This window comes from Somniosus microcephalus, chromosome 1 (assembly GCF_052327205.1).
Source record: "Somniosus microcephalus isolate GS21.2 chromosome 1, FLI_Smic_1.0, whole genome shotgun sequence".
Taxonomy (NCBI): Eukaryota; Metazoa; Chordata; class Chondrichthyes; order Squaliformes; family Somniosidae; genus Somniosus; species Somniosus microcephalus.
Genome location: NC_140987.1, coordinates 200,815,445 through 200,838,554, shown reverse-complemented (window position 1 = coordinate 200,838,554; position 23,110 = coordinate 200,815,445).

The window sequence follows — 23,110 nt, the reverse complement described above, 5'->3', positions numbered from 1 at the left end:
GAACACTCTTTGTTCCAGTCCTACTCGGGTCCCCTCCCTCACCTCTTTTTCTGGTACATTGATGACTGTATCGGTGCCGTTTCCTGCTCTCACCCTGAACTAGACAATTTCATTCATTTTGCCTCCAATTTCCACCCTTCCTTCACCTTCACATGGTCTATCTCCAACTCTTCCCTTACCTTCCTCGACTTCTCCATCTCCATCTCTGGGGATAGGTTATTGACCAACATTCACTACAAGCCCACTGACTCCCACAGCTACCTGAACTACACTTCCTCCCACCCCGCCTCCTGTAAGGACTCTATTCCATTCTCCCAGTTTCGCCGTCTCCGCCGCATCTGCTCTGACGATGCCACCTTCCACACCAGTGCTTCTGACATGTCTTCCTTTTTCCTCAACTGAGGATTCCGCTCTACCGTGGTTGACACGGCCCTCGACCGTGTCCGTTCTATCTCCCGCACTTCTGCCCTCACCCCTGCCCCTCCCTCCCGGAAACACGATAGGGTTCCACTTGTCCTCACCTTTCACCCCACCAGCCTCCACATTCAACGGATCATCCTCCACCATTTCCGCCACCTCCAAAGTGATCCCACCACCAAACGCATCTTCCCCTCCCCTCCCCTTTCAGCATTCCGTAAGGACCGCTCCCTCCGAGACACCCTAGTCCACTCCTCTATCACCCCCAGCACCCCTTCCCCTTCGCCCGGCACCTTCCTGTGCAAGCGCAGGAGATGCAACACCTGCCCTTATACCTCCCCCCTTCCCACTGTCCAAGGCCCCAAACACCCTTCCAGGTGAAACAGCGATTTATTTGTAATTCTTGCAATCTAGTATACTGTATTCGCTGCTCACGATGTGGTCTCCTCTACATTGGAGAGACCAAATGCAGATTGGGTGACCGCTTTCCGAAACACCTCCGTTCAGTCCATAAGGATGACCCCGAGCTTCCGGTCACCTGTCATTTTAATTCACCGCCCCATTCCCACTCAGACCTCACTGTACTCGGTCTCTTGCATTGTTCCATGGAAGCTCAGCGTAAACTCGAGGAACAGCACCTCATCTTCCGATTAGGCACTTTACAGCCTTCCGGACTCAATATCGAGTTCAACAATTTCAGATCATAACCTCGGCCCCCATTACATTTTTACTTATTTTTTATCCACACCTTTGTTTTGGCCCTTTTCCCTCCCCCCTTTTTTTCTCTCCCACATGGCAGCTGTCTCCAATTCTGCCAGCACATTTCACACCTAATCTAGAGCCGACTTTTGTCTCCACTAGTCCTATCACCATCTCGTCTCGTTTTGAATACCTCTTAATGTCTCTTCACTTCTCTTTTGTTCTCTCCCAGCCCGGCCTTTTAATCTATTTCATTTCCTGTGCCTTTCCAGTCTTGACAAAGGGTTTGACCCGAAATGTTGACTCTATTTTCTCTCCACGGATGTTGCCTGGCCTGCTGAGTTTTTCCAGCATTTTCTGTTGTTATTTCGGATTTGCAGCATCTGCAATATTTTGCTATCCATAGACATTCCCCTGTCCACTGCTTTGGTTACCTCCTCAAAAAATGCAATCAGGTTTCTGAGGCATGACCTACTTTTCACAAAACCATGCTGGCTCTCTCTGATTAACTGAAAATTTTTGAGGTGTTCAGTTACCCTATCCTTAATTATAGACTCTAATAATTTCCCGACAACTGGTCTATAATACCCTGGTTTCCCTCTCTTGCTATTCTTAAATAGTGGAGTGACATGTGAAATTTTCCAATCTAAAGGAACGGTTGTTAAATTGAGAGAACTTTGGAAGATTATAGCTAGGGCATCTGCGATGTGCTCACCTACTTCCTTTAAAAACCTGGGTGGAAACCATCTGGTCCTGGGGACTTGTCACTCTTTAGCATTCTTATTTGCTTCATTACTGTTATTTTGCTTACATTAATTTTATTGAGTCCCTGTTCCTGATTCAATATTAGTTTCCTTGGGATTGCCGGCATGCTGACCTCTTCCTCTACTGTAAATACTGACGCAAAGTAATTATTCAATATGTCCGCCATTTCCTTATTATCATTGACAGTATCACCGATATCGGTTTTTAAGGGGCCAACATTGCTCCTGACTATCTTCTTTTTCCTATTATAATTGTAAAATTCTTTATGTTGATTTTGATATCCCTAGCACATTTCTTTTCATGTTCCCTTTTTGTAGCTCTTACTGTCTGTTTTGTGACCCTTTGCTGTTCTTTGTATCTTTCCCATTTGCCAGGATCTGTGCTCTTTTTGCATTTTTGTATGCTTTTTCTTTTAGTTTTATCTTGTCCCTTACCTCTTTAGTTGTCCAGGGCTGCTTTTTTTGGCAAGTAGAGCACTTGCCCCTCAGGGGTAAAAACTGGTTCTGTATCACATTACATTCTTTTCTGAACATCTCCAACTGAGCTTCTGTCGTTTTAACCACAAATTAAATCCTCTGTGACTGTGGTGCATTTTCTGACTTTGTCTTCATTGATGTCTCTGCAGCCTTTGACTGTAAAGGAAATAGTCATATTCCAAGAGATACACCATCCTATGAATAGATTTCTGATATTATTAATACATGACATACTGGCCTAGAAATTCACTTTGGGGCAGCCAGCTCGCTCGCGCCCAAAAGTTAGCGCTGGGCGGGGAGCCATTAGCGATCGTCAGATATTCAGTGTTTGCGCCCCAATTCGGAACCGGGCGCTATACCAGGGTGTGCCCGCCTCCGCTTGGGGCGCTGACACTGAATTTCAGCGCTCTTGGCGCCGCTGCGCCAGCCGCTGCGGAGCGGCAGGCTGCGGTACTGCAGGCCTCCTCCTCCTCTTAAGGGGGAGCTGCCTGCAACGGGGAGATCGCCGCTGGAGAGTGCCGGCAAATGAGCCCGGCACCACGGAGGAGTGCCGGGTTCACGGAAAGCAACCGGCAATGCCGCGGGGGGGGGTGGAGGAGGCCGGGGAAGGAGGTGCGGGCAGGCGGCCGCCGAAAAAGCGGCCGGCCGCACCTTCCCCTTTAAAGCGCCCCACTAAGGCTACAGCACGGCCCCGTTTTCTGGTCGCTGTTTGCAGCCGCTTCGGAGGAGGCGGCCGCTACTAAATATGGGGATCGGGCCGGTTTCGGGGCGGAACCGGGGCACTGCGCACACCGATGACGTCATCGGTGCCGGCGCAGCGCTAACGGCTACCGCCGCCAATACCGCTGCGCTGAATATCAGCGCAAACTCATTTTTGGCGCAGAAGCCCTCTTTAGGCGGTAACTGGCCGCAAAGCTGGCAGCGCCTTAATGAATTTCTAGGCCACTGGGTTTAAAAGTCTGGAAAGCCTCGGCGACACAGGCTGTCAATACAGGCTTCTGAGATAAGATGAAGTGTTAACACAAAAGTTGTAAACACCACACAAGCTTTTGAAATGGGAATTGATTGTTAATACTAAGACAATGGCCCTATTGAAGCAAAGGGTTGGAGGTTCCTCTGTGTCTGAGCATTGGAACCAACACATAGCAATGCCCAAGTAAAGTGTTAAAAACTAACACTTCAAAAGGAACACAGAATATTAAAAAACTATGGGCTAGATTTTCAGTTTAGGCAGTTTTGGGGCGCTAGCTTTAGCGCCCGCCCGAAGTTAGCGCCCGCCCCAAAGTAGCGCCCCGTTGCCGGGAATTCAGTGGCTTCGCCCTAAGAGGTTGGTGGAGCGCTAAAAGAGGCGTTCCACTACTCTCTTTAGGCGCTAAGCCGGCGGTCCAGAGGGATAGCGCCCAGGCGGGGCGCAGCACGGGTGCGGTCATTTTTGCACTGACAGCAGACCCCGTGGTGCCGACCAGCTCTTAAAGGGGGAAGGGACGAATTAGTCTGCTGCCACGCCCTGCACACTGCAGCCTTGCAAAGAGGCCTCAACACTACTGCTCAGCCCCAGGGAGTCATGGCAACGCCAGAGAAGGCCCGTCAGCGTGCCCTGCGCTTCTCAGAGGGTGATCTGGACATCATGCTCACAGCTCTGGAGGTGAGGCGCAAGATCTTGTTTCCAGACAGTGGGAGGAATCCAACCCACCACGACTACACCAAAGCCTGGAAGCAGATCGCCCAGAGGGTGACATTCACCGGCGAGGCCCCCAGGACCCACACACAATGCCGTAAGAAGTACAACGATCTGACCAGGATTGTGAGGGTGAGTAGCCTTTCCAGTCTCCTCCTCATTCTTGCATGTACACCTGACATGATGGGCAAAGGGACCTGAAAGTCCTTTTGGCCAGCCCTCAGCCAGCAGCATTGGGACAGTCATGAGCATCAAATGGCCATTCGGCACTCTACACTTTGGCCAAGCTATTCCACCATGGGAGGCAGTGCACACTACATCAGGGCTTCACTCTGTCCAAGCTATTCCACCATGGGAGGCAGTGCACACTACATCAGGGCTTCACTCTGTCCAAGCTATTCCACCATGGGAGGCAGTGCACACTACATCAGGGCTTCACTCTGGCCAAGCTATTCCACCATGGGAGGCAGTGCACACTACATCAGGGCTTCACTCTGGCCAAGCTATTCCACCATGGGAGGCAGTGCACACTACATCAGGGCTTCACTCTGGCCAAGCTATTCCACCATGGGAGGCAGTGCACACTACATCAGGGCTTCACTGCGCCCTTACAGCCCGTCCTTTCTCTTGCAGGCTAAAGTAGCGTTTAATCGCCAGGCCCGTGCCAGGGGTGGCCGCGCCAAGCTGCAGGAGCTCACTCGGCTGGAGGAGCGCGTGTGTGTGCTCATGGGAGCACGTGTGATTGTCCCCACAGCGTGCGGTGTATCCGACCCTCCACTGCCCGGCAATGGTAAGGACCTCGCCTTTTGGCCCTCTCGCGTCGCACTGGCCCATCCGAGCTACCTCCTTTGCCACTGTCCCACCAATGCGCTGAATCCCACCAGTCCTAACTCCCTCGCTGACGCCGTCTCCTCACTCTGAAGCTACTCTTGTGCATTCCTGCTTTCAGCTGGTGACGACCAGGACCCTGAGGCTGCCAGTGACAGCACCTCCAACCAGGAGGAGGAGGAGGAGCAAGCCGGACCTTCGGGGGAACAGTCACGTCCCGCAGGAGAGGAGGAAATGCTCGACACCTCCTCACTGGACGAGTGCCTGGAGGAACTGTCGCAGGGCAATGCAGCTTCTGGGACCAGTGGCGTCCAGCCACCCAGCAGCCGTGCGCGTGGCCCGCGGCCTTCCCCCCAAAGGGGGGAAGGATCAGAGGGGAGTGCTGCTGCTCGGCAAACTCGCCGTCACCAACGCGGCAAGGGTCCCCTAGTTCGGCCCCCTCCTCCCCAGCGGGAGAGTCGCGACTCCAGTCCGGACACCTTCACTTCGGAGGAGGTGCGGAAGCTCGATCAGATGGCCGACGACTCGGACCGGCGCCACACGGAGCTCATGAGCGTGGTGGGGCGCATGCCTGAGGCCATCGAGTCGCTGGCGACCAGTGTGCGCGAGTTCGGGGCAGCAACTGCCGCGACTGGCCGCATGCTAACTGATGCCGTCAAGACCCTGGCGGATGTGATGCGCGCGCACACCAGGACCAGAGGGCCACTCACTGCTGCCACACGCGCTGTCTCAGGCAGGCATCGCCAGGGCAGGCGCCGCGCTGGACCATCCCAGCAAGCCGGCCGTCGGCTGATTGCTGCGGATCCTGCAGTGCGGGCCCGGCCGAGTGCCACCGCGCCACAGCACCAGCCAGCGCATCCCAGACGCCAGCTGGCCCACATTGCACCATCCGTCGCCGCCATTCCCCCTCTGGGGCGTCAAGGGCAAGCGGCTGCAGCTGATGGTGGCCAGGCTCAGGCGCGCCACTCAGGAGACGGCCCCTCGAGGCCCAAACGCCGTGTAGGCCGCCCCCCAGTGGCATCTGGCGGAAGGGCATCTGAGCCTCAGGCGCCTTCCCCCAGCCTCGCAGCAGCCACTGGGCAGAGCTTGCGAAGGAGCAGCAGGCAGGGCAGGGGAGGCAAAATGCTGGCCAAGGTCTCGCCCTCGCGGGCCACTCAGTAGAGGGTGTGGCCAGCTTTCCTTTAATATGGCGGTGGCCATCTTTATTTTGCCCATGGTTGTGGTTTTGGAGGGCTTTTTTTTTGCGTTAGGCCGACATTGAGGCCCGGTTTCAATAAAGGTGGAGTGGCTCCTCCCCAGTTTGTGGGAGTGAGTCGTTTGTTGGGCTTTTTGTGGGGCCCGTTTATTGTTTTTGGGGATTCATGTGGGAAGGGCTTTTCATTTTTGTTTAATAAAAAATTATCTTTATTCATGCAGTCTCCATGGTTGTTCTTCTTAGTGTTTGTTGGCTTCGCCGGCTGAGGGCTTGCGGAGCGGCTGCATTCATCTTCCCTCATGGCCCCTGGCCATTCCCTGACAGGGGGCTTAGAAGTACCGTGTAATAAGGTGGCGTCGTGCGGCCCTTGGCCCTGGTCGCTCCCTCCTGGGAACGTACTCCTGCTCCTCCTCCTCCTCCTCCTCCTCCTCCTCATGCTCCTCCTGCTCCTCCTCCTGAGGTGCTGGTCCAACGTCAGGTGGCAGTGCCTGAGTCCTGCGGATAGCCAGGTTGTGTAGCATGCAGCAAACCACCACAAATTGGGAGACCCGGTCCGGCGAATACTGGAGAGCTCCTCCGGAGCGATCAAGGCAGCGGAACCGCTGCTTGAGGACCCCAATAGTTAGCTCGATGATGTTGCGGGTGGTTTGATGGCTCTCGTTGTAGGCCTCTTCAGCAGCGGTCCTGGGCGCGCGGAGCGGGGTCATGAGCCAGGTGCACAAAGGATAGCCTTTGTCCCCGAGTAGCCATCCTCTTGGGGGAGGCTGTGCCTGGAACATGTCATGCACAGTACTCTGCCGCAGGATAAAGGCATCGTGGCTGCTGCCTGGGAAGCTGGCATTGACTGCCATGATGCGCTGCTTGTGGTCACAGACCAGCTGCACATTCAGAGAATGGTAGCCCTTCCTGTTGCGATACTGCTCGCCATGCTCCAGAGGGGCCCGCAAAGCCACATGCGTACAGTCAATGGCGCCCTGCACCAAGGGGAATTCCCCGAGTCTGGAAAATCCCAATGCGCGCTGATGCTGGCTCTCCAGGGCCATGGGGAAGGAGATGAATTGGCTTCTCCTTCTGAACAGTGCTTCGGTCACCTGGCGGATGCAGCGATGCGCGCCGTACTGGGAGATGTTTGCTATGTCCCCAGCAGCGTATTGGAAGGAGCCGGTGGCATAGAAGTTCAATGCCACCGTCACCTTCACTTCCACCGACAGAGACGTCCTGCACCTGAGCTTTGGCCGCAGATCTCGGCGAAGCAGGTGGCAGATCTCTGCAATCACCCCCTTCCGGAATCGGAGCCTTTTAACACATCGCGCGGCACTCATGTTTAGGTAGGAGCGCTGCTGGCGGTATAGCCTGACTGGGTAAGGCCTACGTGGCCGACGCCTGTAGCCCCCTCTGCCTCTAGCCAGGGCTGCCCCTCTCACAATACGTCTGCGAGCCCTACGGACATGGAGCTGCAGCTCCGCGTTGGCACCCCATGCAACCCCCATCAAATCCTGGCAAACACTCTAATTTCCAAATGGCCACTTGCAGCGCTGTTGCCTGAGTCCAAAAATACCTGGCTCTTGCTGCTTGAAACCAGTTAGCTATCCTCCTTGTTGTGTCTCCAGAAATGCGTTGCACAAGACTGTTTTCTGAAATAATGGATGGCCTTTATACTGGAGAGGACGTTCCCTTTAATTAGCGCCCCCCGGGGCCCGCGCTGGTTGTGTTGCGTTCCTTTTTCCAAACGCTCTGGCCGCCCGCCGCACAATGGGGCGGTCCGACTGAAGTTTGCAATCGGGGCGGCCAAAGGGCGTTGCACGAGGATGTGACGTCATTTTCTGCGCGCGCATCCGGGCGGGCGCTAAACTTTGCGCCGGCGCTAACGGGCAACTTAATTTGGGGCGGGGCGCAAACTGCGCTGCGCCCGGGCGCTACACGCATAGCGCCCGGAAATCACTTCTCTTAAGGCGCTAACTGCTGGCGCAAGCAACTGAAAATCTAGCCCTATGTGCCTTAGTAAAAGTAACATCAAATGAGAAACAGGAAACATGATTATATATGCAACCAACTGAAGTAGCTAAGAAATGCATGGAGCATCCTGGTTGAAGTGGTTTTGAATTACATATTGTAAATATGATACCTACAGAAGACTTTGTAGATATGACTTCAACAGATGACACCAAGCAATCACATTGTGTTTGTGTTGAACTTGGAACACATAGGAGTCATGATGTCTGATTATAACCAGCTAGGTGATTTTAGAATTGAATGGAAGGCCTTCGATAAAAATGACATCAAAGAGATAAATCTGTTGTAGCCATTTTATGATAAGTTTTTGGAACACCTAAAGGTAGAGACTAAATTATGCATGCAGCAGCTAAATTGACAGTAAGAATAGAAAAGAATTCAACAGAGGATGACTAGAGATAATTAGCTTACATCAGCAGAAAACTTCAAAGAATAAACCACTAAAAAAAGGTATAAAAACAGAACTTTTCAGATAGAAAGTCAGAAGTCGCTGGAAAGGGCAAGCGATTCTCAACTTCAGAGGCACGCTCTGTAAGTTTTAATTCTTTGAGTCTCGGGGATCAAAAAGGTACTCTTATTTGATTTTGGTGGATATTCTGGATTAAGAATAATAGAAATATAAAAATGTACAAAGTTAAGATTTGAGAATAAGGATCTCTGAGAATAAGAAATGTAAGCTATTTGTATTTTGAACTGTTAAAGTCGCGATTGACTCACAAGCTGTTAACTGTATGTCAGCTCTTAAATAAATCTATATTTTTTTTGAATTGTCTCAAATAGTATTTCTGAATCAAACTCACAAACTCAATTTCTGTACACTCTTTTGTAAGGAGTTGCAGAATTCTGGGGGGGGGGGGTTTCCAGACCCTCATAATATCTGGAAGGTTACAGTCTAGTTAAAGTTATTAAAAGTGCTATCTGGAAGACGGTAACATCTTCAAGTCATTCCTTTCCTTTAGGGGGAGAGAGTCTGAAATTTTAGACCCAATTAAGCGTCTTGTCGAATTCGGCTATCTCTAACTTTAGTTGAAGGTGAACGTCTGGGGAATACGCCTGATCTGGGGTAGCCCAAAAAGGGCTAGGACTAGTAATTATCCCTTCATGACATCGCCCTTCAATGCCTTTCCTCCATTATCTAGCTAAATGGCCTATGCTTGATTCCACACTTTGCTACCCAATCATAGCCAAAGTATCTCCAGCAATGGCTTGTCTTCCTGCCCTGTACTATTAACTCTGAAGGTTCCAATGATCTGTCCTTGGCCCTTCACATTCCTCATCTACATGCTGCCCCTTGGTGACATCACCTGCGACAGGGGTCAGCTTCTGTATGTACACTGAAGACACCCAACCCTACCTCTTCACCACCTCTCTCAACCCCTCCATTGCTTCCATGTCCATAGAATCATAGAAATTTATGGCACAGAAGGAGGCCATTTGGCCTATCAGCCAGAATTTTGCTGGTGCTCAGTGGATGGGATGGGTGATGGGTCAGCTGTTAAATTTATAATGATTGACAGTGAGTTGGGAACCCGCTGTCAAAATGCATACACTGGACTTTCCCAATATCAGATCTGTCAGCATTGACCAGACCCGACCGGCAGCAATGGGAAAGACTGAAACCATCGTCCGGAATTTTCTGGGGTCTGTGTGTATGTGATCGGAGGCGGGCCGGGTAGGAAATTTGAAATATCTTGGTGCGGGTCAGGAACCCGCTCTCATCCCGCCCCCTCGTGCCTTTCTCTCGGGCACGTTTGTCAGCGCGACAGCGACCCAACCGGCAGAGGCAGTTGACCTAATTTAATCATTATCAGGTACTTGTCAGACCCTTAAGTGCCTTTTTAAGCCTACCTTTCAAATTTTCTTGCATGACCACAGAATTCAGGCAGCTCCGTTACCACGTCTGTCAACCTGAGGTGGGAGTTGAGTGGCCATTGATCCAGCTGATTAGTTGACAGTATGAAATGTACAATAAAAGCTCTCACTTCACAGCTGATCACTTTCCTCAGGCAGAAGCTGTTGCTGACTACATTCCCAGCACACATTTAGCTTTTTAGAGGCTGCAAAGTCGCCATCTAGTGTCACCTCATTGGTAAAAACTCTCTCACCATTGACAGATTGCTTCTGTCATCTCTACTTGACCAGTCATCTATTCCATTAGCATGGGTGCGTTTATACTGTCTCATCTCAGAATCGGACCAAGATTAGCCACAACAACAGCAGCACTAGACACACCAGCAGCACCAACAACAACACCACCACCACCACCAACAACAACACCACTAATCTTCTCCTCAACCACCTGATGCTGCACAGGACAGAGGGCATCAGCGCAGGGCTGCACCGCACCAGAGGCAATACCCCCAACACGGTATACAGGCAGAGGATGAGCTTCCTCAACATGACTGAGCAGCAGTGCCAAAGGAGACTCAGGCTATCGCACCAGGTCATCGCAGACATTTGCACATTGCTGGAGAAAGACCTGCAGCCCAGAGGAGCGGGTGGCTGTGCCTTACCAGTGGCTGTCAAAGTCTCCAGCGCCCTCAACTTCCTTACCTCAGGCTCCTTCTGGGCATCTGCAGCAGGCATTTGCGGCATCTCGCAGTCGGCCACTCACAGATACATCACACTGGTCACCGATGCCCTCTTTGACAAGTTTGCCAATTATATCAACTTTGCCACTGATGAAGCCAGCGTTACTGAGTGGGCGCTCGGCTTTGCCAGTCTAGCTGGCTTCCCCCGGGTGCAGGGCGTCATTGACCACACACATGTGGCCATCACGGCACCCCTTCACTCCCTCAATGTGCAGCTGCCCTGCATGAAGATCATCATGCATGTGTGCGCCAAGTTCCCTGGCAGCTGTCATGATTCTTACATCCTGCACCAGTCCACCCTCCCTCAGCTCTTCGCTCCTCCAAACAGACGTTCTGGCTGGCTGCTTGGAAACAAGGGCAATCCACTGAAGACGTGGCTCATGACACCCTTGAGGAGGCTATGTACTGAGGCCCAGGAGAGATATAATGAAAGCCACATTTCCACCAGATGTGTCACAGAGCAGACAATAGGCATGCTGAAAATGCACTTCAGATGCCTTGATTGATGTGGAGGAGTCCTTCAGTACTCACCAGCCAGGGTCTCCAGAATCATTGTGGTCTGCTGCGCCCTGCACAACATTGTGCAGCAGCGAGGATTAGCGCTGCATGACGAGCAAGGCTCTGAGTGCACAGCCTCTTCAGAGGAAGAGAAGGAGGAGGAACCAGTGGTCCAGATCTCACCAGCACCCGAGCATATTGCTGGCCGGGAGGCCAGGGATGGGCTCATCATGGCCAGATTTACGTAACTTTACGCAGTATAGCCATATGACTGCCACATGCTGTGCCAGGTTGGCACCAACCCACAGCAACTCCATAAAGCATCCCTACAATGTCCAAGCCATTCCTTTCACACTGACCATCATTGCTGGAGGTAATGTTATGTCTCACCATTCACTCCAACTCACTAAGCCACTTCCAAAGGTGCACACAAATTTGACCAAAACCAGAAAGTCATGAAAATAAAGATTTTTATGTGTGACATTGTGGCGGAGCCACCAGGGGGACTCTGATCTAATGTACATAATTATCTTTAACAAATTATTAGCTACAGAATGAATCTGTATCTTTGTTCATATCATTACATGTACATAGCGCGGTCCCTTTAAGAATGAGACCAAACGCGATGACGTCATCACGTTGATCACGTGATCCTCCAGCGGCAGGAAAACGTGATGACATCATGACGTCAGGCTGGGGAGCTGCCCTAGCCAGTCCTCGTGGAGCCAGCAAAGAGTACAGACCTGTAATGTAGTTCTCCTGTGTTTTCGTTTTAAACTCTGTTGATTAGTATTAAACATCGTTTGTTTGATAGACTGACTCGACCTCAGTCCTTTAGTTAGGAATCTAGCCATTCCTACAGTGGTGACCCCGAATTTTCGTGAACAATTTTGGTGGAAGAAGCGAAGCGCAACGAAACATGGAAGCGAACTCCGTGGCTTTGAAGCTCCCACAGTTTTGGGAACAACAGGCGGCCTCCTGGTTCGTCCAAGCAGAAGCACAATTCGATCTCCGAAACATCGTTGCGGATCAGACCCGTTACCTTTACGTGGTCTCCGCCATCGACAGCTCCACTGTTACGTCCGTGCAATAATAAGAAAAGGACTGCAGAGAAATGTACAACAGGTGTTTACTCAACGTGGTTCAAACTGCAACTGAAACAACAGATTACTACTCAGCGTTATATTAAGGTGTGGTCACTGCCGGTACTACAGTATACATGAGCTGTAGAAAGTAGTTCCCCCTTAGAGGTACATACATTACAATTCCTCCCCTTTTAGATTAACAGTACCATAACACTCATTTAACAATTAAATATCAAACTAATTACAATTAACACTTTTAACATGCAACATTAACTGAAAATAGTCTATTTATAAATTCAGTCTTTGGGGAGGCTTCCTGATCCTTTCTGGATAGCGCCTTTCCCGAGTGTCTTGCTCTTGGTGCGGAGGCGATTCTGGCCCCCTGTCGTCGGTTGGTTCATCAGCTTCCGATGCTACTGTTTCTGGGGTAGATGCTACCTGTACGTCGGGTTCATCACCAGGTACGTATGGGCGGGGCATGGGGTTGACTCGTTCCTGTGACTCTAGGATCTGGTCAGCATGGCGTCTCACGATGCTCTCCCCAATGTCCACTGTGTACATTAGTGGCCCCTGCCGTGTGCATATCGTTCCTGGTTGCCATTTCTCTGTTCGGTAGTCGCGGGCCAAGACTGGTTGCCCTACATTGAAGCTCCTTGTCGGCTTCTCATTGATGTGCTGGAATTGCTTACTCTCAACATCTCTTCGTACATTTGGTCTGAGCAAATCCAGACGAGATCTCAACCTTCGGTTAAAGAACATCATGGCCGGGGCCTGATTGGTGACTGCATGTGTCGCAGGAAATTGTCCACCTTATGCTGCAGTGGAATGTCGTCATCGCACATGGCCTTTACTGCTTTTTTAAAGATTTGTACGAACCTCTCAGCCAATCCATTTGTGGCTGGATGATACGGGGCGGATGTGTAATGCCTTACCCCATTCCTTTTCATAAATCTTCGAAACTCTTCGGACACAAACTGTGGTCCGTTATCAGAGCAAATCTGCTCTGGCAAGCCGTTCCTGGCAAAAATGGTCCGTAGGACTGCAATAGTTTTCTCCGTGGTGGTGGAGGACATTTTGATCACCTCAGGCCATTTCGAGTGCGCATCCACGGCTATTAAAAACATTGAGTCCATGAATGGACCAGCAAAATCAATGTGCACCCGTTGCCATGGAGATGAGGGCCACTCCCATGGGTGTAGAGGGGCATGTGGTGGTGCATTTTGGACCTTCTGGCATCCTGAGCAGCTCTTTGTCAGGTCCTCGATTTGCTGATCGATCCCCGGCCACCACACATAAGCCCTAGCAAGGCTTTTCATTTTCACCCCTCCCAGATGACCTTCGTGAAGCTCATTGAGCACTCTCTCCCTTAACTTGGGTGGAATTGCCACTCGGGATCCACACATCAAGGTCCCCTGGCATACTGACAGCTGTCCTTTTCTGGATGAGAATGCTGGAAACAGTGAGTCGCCATGTGCTGGCCATCCCTTCGCCGTCAAATCATATACCCGAGACAGTGTCGGGTCATTTCGGGTCTCCTTCTCTATACCAGCGTTAGTTACTGGCAAGCATTCAATTATAGTCGAATGAAATATTTCGACAGGATCCACTGCTGGTTCTTCCTCCGCAGTAGGCAGTGGCAGGCGTGATAGCCCATCAGCGTTTCCATGCTGTTTCGTGCCCTTATACTCGATTTCATATTGGAGCGCCCCTAGAAAAAGGGACCATCTTTGTAGCCGTTGCGCAGTCATCACCGGAACGCCCTTCTTTGGATTAAAGATGGAGACAAGTGGTTGGTGGTCAGTCAGCAAGGTGAACTTCTGTCCATGCAGATAGTGATTGAACTTTTTCACTCCCCACACTAGGCTGAGGGCCTCCCTGTCAATCTGGGCGTAGTTACGCTCGGCTGAGGTTAGTGACCAAGACGCAAAGGCTACTGGCCTCTCCGAGCTGTCCAGGAATTTGTGCGACAGCACCGCTCCAATGCCATAGGGTGATGCATCACACGCCAACCGAATTGGTAGTGCTGGGTTGAAATGAGCCAACACCTCTTTTGATGTGATCAATGCTTTGCTCTTCTGGAAAGCTTGTTTACATTCGTCACTCCACTTCCATGGTACCCCCGTTTGCAGTAGGGTGTTCAGTGGGTATAGTACGGTAGACAAATTCGGCAAGAACTTATGGTAGTAGTTCACCAGCCCGAGGAACGACCTCAGTTGTGACACATTTTCCGGTGCTGGAGCCTTGACTACTGCCTCAATCTTTTCAGGGGACTTATGTAACCCCTCTTTATCAATAACATGGCCACAATACGAGATCTGCTTCTGGAAAAACTCACATTTGTGGCAATTAGCTCGAAGCCCATATTCCTTCAATCTAGTGAGCACCTGCTCCAGGTTGGTGAGGTGATCACTGTCATTTTCGCCCGTGACCAGGATGTCGTCCAAATAACACTGGGTCCCTGGAATCCCTTGCAGGACTTGTTCCATTGCCCTTTGCCAAATAGCCAGAGCTGATGCTACCCCGAACACCAGCCGGTTGTTTTGGTAGAGACCTTTATGAGTGTTGATCGTGAGGTACTGTTTCGAGGCTTCTTCTACCTCCATTTGCAAGTACGCCTGGGCCAGATCAATCTTAGTGAAGCGTTTCCCTCCAGATAGCGAGGCGAAAATATCTTCAATCCGCGGAAGCAGATACTGTACAGTGTGAAGGATTGGGTTCACTGTTACCTTAAAGTCCCCACAGATGCGAACCTTCTTTGGTTCCCCAGGCGTATTACTCAACAACCTCTTCATTACAGGAACGATGGGTGTAGCCCACTTGCTCCAGTTCACTTTGGACAGTACTCCTGAATGTTCCAAACCTTCCAGCTCTGCTTCGACGGCTGGGCGGATCGCATAAGGTACCAGTCTGGCCTTAAAAAACTTTGGGCTTGCATTTTCCTTTATTTCGATCGTCGCTGTTATGCCTTTTAGTGTTCCGAGTCCCTGCTGGAACACTTCTTGTGCATCAGTTAGCATTTTTGACAGTCGTCCAGGTGTGACGTCGTCATCCTTTTTGGCATCTACAGTCAGTGCTTGTATGGAATGCCAATCTAGCTGTATCTTCCAGATCCATTCACGTCCTAGTAGTGGTGGTCCTCCATCTGGCAATACATATAGGTCCATTTTTGGTGTTTCCTTACCGTTATATATAACGTTCACCCTTATTTTTCCTTTAGGGTAGACTTTTTGCCCCGTGTACGTCTTCAAGACAATCTTTGCATCTCTCAAGGGTATATGTGAGAATAGCCGCTTGTAGTCCCTTTGGTTTATGACTGTTAGGGCTGATCCTGTGTCCAATTCCATTTTCACTTGGACTCCTGCTATCTTGAGCATGACCCAGATAGTTTGGTGATCCTCCGTTTTGATCACATTATGTAGTTTCAGACAACCCAGCTCCTTGCTTCTGGAGTCTGTATCACTCTTCTGTTCATCTGAACTACTCTCCGCCACCTTATGTACCTTCTTGTACTTCTCCTGTGGAGATTTCTTGCTGCTGGTTTTCTTTCCCGACCTGCAGACTCTTGCTATGTGTCCTACTTCTTCACACTGTCTGCACACTTTGTCCTTGAACCAGCAATCATTATGGTCGTGTGTTGTTCTGCCGCAGCGATAGCGCTTCACTGTTCCGTATGACATTTTATTTGTGCCATATTCTTGCGGTCTCTGTTGTATCTCTGCAGCGCCCCGTGCTGCTGCTTCGTGTGATGCTGCAATGCTGAAAGCCTTGTCCAGCATAAGATCCTTTTCTGATAGAAGCCGTTTCTGGGTTCCTTCACTTTGAAGCCCACACACAAACTTGTCCCTTAAATTATCTGCTAGTCCCGTTCCAAACTGGCAGTGTTTCAATAGCTTGCGCAGTTCCGTTAAATACTCAGCATTACTTTCATCTTTATGCTGGTTCCTTTTGTGAAACTTAAATCTTTCTGCTATCAGCAGCGGTGTGGGGTTTAAGTGGTCCTGTAGGATTGACACTATGTTTTCAAAATCCTTTTCTACTGGCTTCTCTGGGGTTACTAGGTTTCATAGTAAGCCATACGTTTTTGCACCCATTGAATTCAACAATACCAACGCTTTCTTGTCATCTGGCACTTCATTCGTCTTGCAGTATACTTCTATGCGTTCGACATATGTCGTCCAATCTTCGACTTCATTGTCGAACGCTGTGATACTGCCACTCTTTGGCATTTTTGGGTGTGGTTAGACTGGCTTAAAATGGCGTCTCCCGCGCTTTTTCTTCCCTGCTGCGGCTTAAAATGGCGTCTCCCGCGCTGCTGCCAACGCCGCTCTCGGCGGTCCTCGTGGCAAATGGCGACGCCCTGTGGGTTTCGTGCGCTGCTCCTGCGCTGCTGCCAACACCGCTCTCTGCGGTCCTCGTGGCAATGGCAGCACCTCGCATTTTCCTGCGCGCCTCTCTCCCCCGTTGACGCTGCTCGGCCCTTGACCACCGGCTGCGCTCTGCTCTCTCTCGCCTCTCTCCCCCGTTGACGTCGCTCGGTCCTGAACACCGGCTGCGCCCTGTGCGCTCTGCCCTCTCTCTCTCTCCCCCGTCGACGCTGCTCGGCCTTTTTCTGTGCCGCTCGGTCGGGCTCTAGCCCGTCGCTGTCTGGGAAAGGTCTGTGCAGTACCTGTTGCCAGCCCGTTTCGCTGGACCACCGTGACTGGAAAGCCAAGCCTGGCTCTCGACAGCCTCCCCTGCGATGCTCAAATCTCTGCTGGATGACTGGGCGGTTGCCCGTGGTCGACGCCCGTGCTTCTGGACTCGACTTTCTTCCACTGTTCTCCAGGAGCCAATCCCTGGGAGGTGATGCAGAGTTTCAGGTAGGTTCGAACTTGCTCGTCACCAATGTTACGTTCGTGTAATAATAAGAAAAGGACTGCAGAGAAATGTACAACAGGTGTTTACTCAACGTGGTTCAAACTGCAACTGAAACAACAGATTACTACTCAGCGTTATATACAGGTGTGGTCACTGCCGGTACTACAGTATACATGAGCTGTAGAAAGTAGTTCCCCCCTTAAAGGTACATACATTACATCCACGGCCTCACGGATCATCAGCCTGCTCGAAAACCCCCCGGTTGACAGCAATTATAATACTCTTTAAGTGCGGTTAATACAGGTCTTCGGGCTCACGAAGGCAGAGCGTGCCCGCCGGCTACTCGCTTTGCCCGGGCTTGGCGATTCCAAGCCATCTGAGTTAATGAGCCAGATGCTCATGCTCCTTGGCTCAGAGCCACAATGTTTCCTCTTTCGGGAGTTATTCCTGAGTCAACTACCCGAGCAGGTTCAGGCTGCCCTCGCCAGATCGGAAGCCACAGATTGCGCAGCACTGGCTGCAGAAGCAGATATGATTGATGCGGTCACGCAGCAATCCTGCGCCGCCACAAGGCACCCCTCCCCCGCGAATGCCGCCCCGACGCCTCCATCCCCCGGCTTATGTTTTTATCACGCCCGTTTCGGTGCAAAAGCCAGAGGCTGCCGCCCCCCCTGCAGTTTCATGCCTAAAAAAGTAAACCGACATCAACACCAGCAGCAACTCCAGAAAAGGAGGACCGAGTCTGAGGGACGTTCCGCGGCCGCGATGGCGCTTGGAAATTCTGGGATGCTCCTCTACATTACAGATTCCTTCTCAGGCCGGCGCATTTTATGCGACACCGGGGCGCAGTGTAGCATCCTTCCTGCCTCAGCACTCGATATTCAGTTTGGGATGCACGGCCCCTCCCTCGTGGCAGCTAATGGCGGGGCCATTCGTTCCTTTGGCAAACGGCGTGTCCAGGTGTGCTTCGGCGGGCAACGGTTTCAGTGGGAATTTATTACGGCCAAGGTTTTGCATGCCATCCTCAGCATGGATTTCTTATGTGCCAACAGCTTCTTGGTGGATGTAAGAAATCATCAATTCGTCAACGCGGCCACCTTCCACTCCATCCCTTGCTTCCGCAGTTCCGCAACGTCGCACACTGGCTCCTGCACGTTGCCCTCGCCGGACGAGTTCACTCGCCTATTAGGTGAATTCCCAGAGCTGACCAAGCCCACTTTCTCCTCCTCGGCCACTAAGCATGGTGTCGAACAGCACATCACTACGACTGGCTCTCTGGTTTACGCGCAAGCTCGGCGCCTGGAACCCGGCAAGCTCGCGGCTGTGAAGGCAGAGTTTGCCATGATGGAACGGCTGGGGATTATTCGCCGGTCAAATAGTCCCTGGTCCTCGCCTCTCCACATCGTCTCGAAGCCCGGCAGTGGATGGCGGCCATGCGGGGACTACCGACGCCTTAATGACGCCACTACTCCCGATCGGTACCCGATCCCGCATATACAGGATTTCTCCGCCCATTTGGCGGGAAACTCAATCTTCTCCAAGGTCGACCTCGTCCATGGCTACCACCAAGTTCCCGTACACCCGCAGGATGTTCAGAAAACGGCTGTCATCACTCCCTTTGGACTGTTCCGAGTTTCTACGGATGCCATTTGGGCTCAAGAACGCCGCACAGGCTTTTTAATGACTAATGGACTTGGTCCTGCGGGATCTTCCCTTTTTATTTCTCTACCTTGACGACATCCTGATAGCCAGCTCTACCAAAGAGGAACACGTCTGCCATCTCTGCACCCTCTTTCGGCGCCTCAGCCAACATGGCCTCATAATCAACCCGGCCGAGTGTCAGTTCGGCCTACAACAGATTGACTTCTTGGGCCACCGCATTACTTTGGAGGGCGCAATTCCGCTGCAGTCAAAGGTCGAAGCAATTACGGCATTCCCAAGGCCGAAGTCCACCAAGGCTCTTCAAGAATTCCTGGGCATGGTGAATTTCTACCACCGCTTTGTACCCAAGGCAGCACGACTCATACAGCCCCTCTACAAGGCCCTCAAAGGCAAGGCTGGAAAGGATACAATAGCCTGGACGGTCGAAATGGACAACGCTTTCGACAACACAAAAACCGCTCTAGCCAATGCAACTATGTTGGCGTACCCTCTGCCAGGTGCCACCATCGCCCTTACCACCGACGCTTCCGACTATGCCATTGGCACTGTGCAGGAAAAGTGGGTCAACGAGACGTGGCAACCATTGGCATTTTTCAGCCGCCAACTCCGGCGCAACGAACGCAAATACAGCACTTTCGACCGGGAGTTGCTGGCGCTGTTCCTGCCTATCCGCCATTTCCGTTTTTTGTTAGAAGGGCGTCCCTTCACTGCGTTTGTAGATCACTAACCACTGACCTTCGCCATGGCCAAGACCGCCGAACCGTGGTCGGCTCGACAGCAGCGACAGCTAACTTTCATTTCAGAATTCACGACAGACGTCCAACACATAGCTGGCAAGGACAACTTGGTAGCTGATTGCCTTTCTCGCACGACCGTACGGGCGGTCCAGCTGGGCATTGATTATGCCCTCATGGCTACCAATCAGGCATCCGACCCTGAAACACAGGCGTATCACACCGACACCTCTAGCCTCCAACTGACCGATGTGCAATTCCACGCTGCAGGCACCTCGTTACTCTGCGATGTCTCCATGGGAGATCTCCGCCCGATCATTCCAGTCGCCTGGCGCCGCAAAGTTTTCGACGCCATACATGGGCTTTCGCATCCTGGCGTGAAGGTATCTCAAAAATTAATGTCGGCTAAGTTCGTCTGGAGAGGAATGCGTAAGGATATCCGCGACTGGGCTAACACCTGCGTCGTCTGTCAAACGTCTAAGGTGCAACGTCACGTTAAGGCCCCATTGGCCACATTCGCAGTACCAGGACGTCGATTCGACCATGTCAACGTGGACCTCGTCGGGCCGCTTCCACCGTCGCAGGGTTTCACACACATCTTCACCATGGTCGATCGTACTACTAGATGGCCAGAGGCAGTTCCTCTGGTGTCTACTACGTCCGCTGATGTTGCCAGAGCATTCCTCTCCTCGTGGGTCGCACGTTTCGGCGTTCCGGCGGACATTTCTTCAGACCGCGGTCCACAGTTCTCTTCCGAGCTCTGGAACGCTGTGGCCCAGGGTCTCGGCACCAAGCTTCACCACACCACGGCCTATCACCCACAAGCAAACGGTTTGTGCGAACGTTTCCACGGATCGTTAAAGGCATCGCTGAGGGCCAGCCTCCAAGGCGCCGGATGGGTGGATAAGCTACCATGGGTCATGTTGGGTCTCCGCACGGCACCCAAAGAGGACCTGCAATCGTCCGCCGCGGAGCTCGTGTATGGCCAGCCACTCCGCGTACCGGGAGATTTCCTGCCGCTTCCAACTGAGACGTGGTCCGCAGCCGAACAACTCAGCAGCCACCGGGAAACAGCCAGGGCTTTTGCGCCTATCCCAACTTTGCATCATGGCCTTCCATCTTCACACGTACCAGCGGAGCTGAAGACTGCTGAATTTGTATTCATTCGTCATGATGCCCATAGCGATCCGCTCAAGGCCCCTTACACAGGCCCTTTTCGCGTACTGGAGACAGGCGACAAGAGTTTCTCTGTAGACATCGGTGGTAAACCCGACCACATATCCATTGACCGTCTCAAACCGGCACACCTGGACATCGACTGGCCAGTAGAGACTGCACAGCTACCACGACATGGTCGACCTCCCGCTGCATCCACGCCAGACCAAAGGCTTCCGTCCACCAGCCCACCCGCTGTTCAACAACGTCCACTCCAAGAATACAGGAGTCGCTCTGACAGGCTTGTCAGACCTCCTAGTCGATTGACTTGTACTGTTAAAGACAATTCTGGGGGGGCGCATGTGGTGGACCCACCAGGGGGACTCTGATCTAATGTACATAATTATCTTTAACAAATTATTAGCTACAGAATGAACCTGTATCTTTGTTCATATCATTGCATGTACATAGCGCGGTCCCTTTAAGAATGAGACCAAACGCGATGATGTCATCATGTTAAACGCGATGATGTCATCACGTTGATCAAGTGATCCTCCAGCAGCGGGAAAACGTGATGATGTCATGACGTCAGGCTGGGGAGCCGCCCTAACCAGTCCTCGTGAAGCCAGCAAAGAGTACAGACCTGTAATGTAGTTCTCCTGTGTTTTCGTTTTAAACTCTGTTGATTAGTATTAAACATCGTTTGTTTGATAGACTGACTCGACCTCAGTCCTTTAGGTAGGAATCTAGCCATCCTTAAAACATCACGTTAAAGGAAGCTTTACAGAAATATTGAATAAAACACCCAAGTGGCTACCCTTGTGAATCTACTTGGGTGTCATCTTTCTCTTACTCTTGCTTCTACGAGGTGCTACCCCTATGGCTTCAGCAGAGGTAGAGGCAGCCTGTTCACTTCCCTGCTGCGACTGTATAGACACCCTTGGCAGACGTCCTCTAGGTTTTGGAGCCTCTGATGACCCTACCAAAGTCTGCTCCTCCTACACCTGTGCAGGGGCTCTGACTGAGGGGGAGGGGGAGGCGGGGGGGGGCAATGGGGGAGAAGTGTAAGCGCTTTGAGAGGAGCCCCCACTTCCATGTGCCCTCTCACCATCATCCCTCTCATGGGCCACCCGCACTTCCCTGCTAGCAAGGAGCTGGTGAGCATTTTGCTGCACATCAGTGGGGCCCTGAGGACCCACATCCATGTTGACATCCCTCCTAGAGAGAAGGTCTATGAACCTCTGCCATGTATTCTCCATAGATAGCATGTGCTCCTGTGAGTGGCGCACTAGCTGCTCCATGCAGGTGGCCACCCTATCCATGGAAGAGCCTAATGTCACCATCGCCTGCGACATGGTGGTGCTCATGTTGGAGATGGACTCCTCCATTCTCTGCACATTTGCAGACATCGAGGTCACAAAACCTGTCAAAGCCTCCTGCACTTCTTGCTGCACCTCCAGGAATGCCCTTTTTCTGGATGGCCCTCGAGGCTCAGCGTCTACGTGCAGCTGAGCAGAGCTTGGAGTGTCCTGTACCCTCCGGCAAGGAGTGTCCACTGCTGTCCCTGTCTCCACCATCTGCTCTTGCTCACTTGTGATTTGTGAGACACCAGGTGACAACACTACTCTATCTCGTGTAGAACCCATGAGGTGTGCGTATCTGCACTGGTGCTGGGTGCGCTTAGGTCTGGTGATGGTGCACCCTCAGAGGCTGAAGACTCCGCTGAGGAGTCATTTTCCTCTTCCTCCTGGACAGTGGGGGTGGGGGGCTCTTGATGGACCTGTGGGAGGGAAAGAGATGAGTTAGATATGTCATATGTAGAATGGGTACAGATACCATTATGCACCTGCTGACCATTCAGTGGCTGTTGACATCAGTCAGCTGATGTATGCCATGTAGGTGTATGATATGTAATTCTGTCACCAGGTTTTTGAGATGTTCCCCTCTCTCCGTCTCCCACCTGCTCGGCGACTCCCGAAATTTCTGAGGCAGCCTCCTCTGTTGTGGTTAGGGTCACCAATGGTGGCGTTCCACCTCTGGTTCTCTCCCTCTCCCTCTTATTGTGGGCTCTCTTTTCCTGCAAGGAGGGAAAGAAGCGAAGGTTGAGTGAGAGTGATGGAATGAGTGTAAGGAATGGATGGGTTACATCTTTAGAGGGAGAGTATGATGAAGTGGGGTGCCAATGCCAAATGGCCTCCTTGTGTGTTGTTACTTGCTATGATTGCATTAGGATGAGGGTGAGTGTGAAGGGTGGTTAGTCAGATGGGGATGTGATAATGTAGATAGAGAGGGATGGGTGGGCGTGCAAGGTATGTTGGTGTGAGTAAGGATGTGCAGGAGTAGGGTTGGGAAGGCAGAGTGATGGGGATGTGAAGAGAGGCACAGCAGGATGAGGTTGAGTGTGGATTTGTACTCACCGTTCCTGATCTCGAGATCATGAATACATTTGCGGCACTG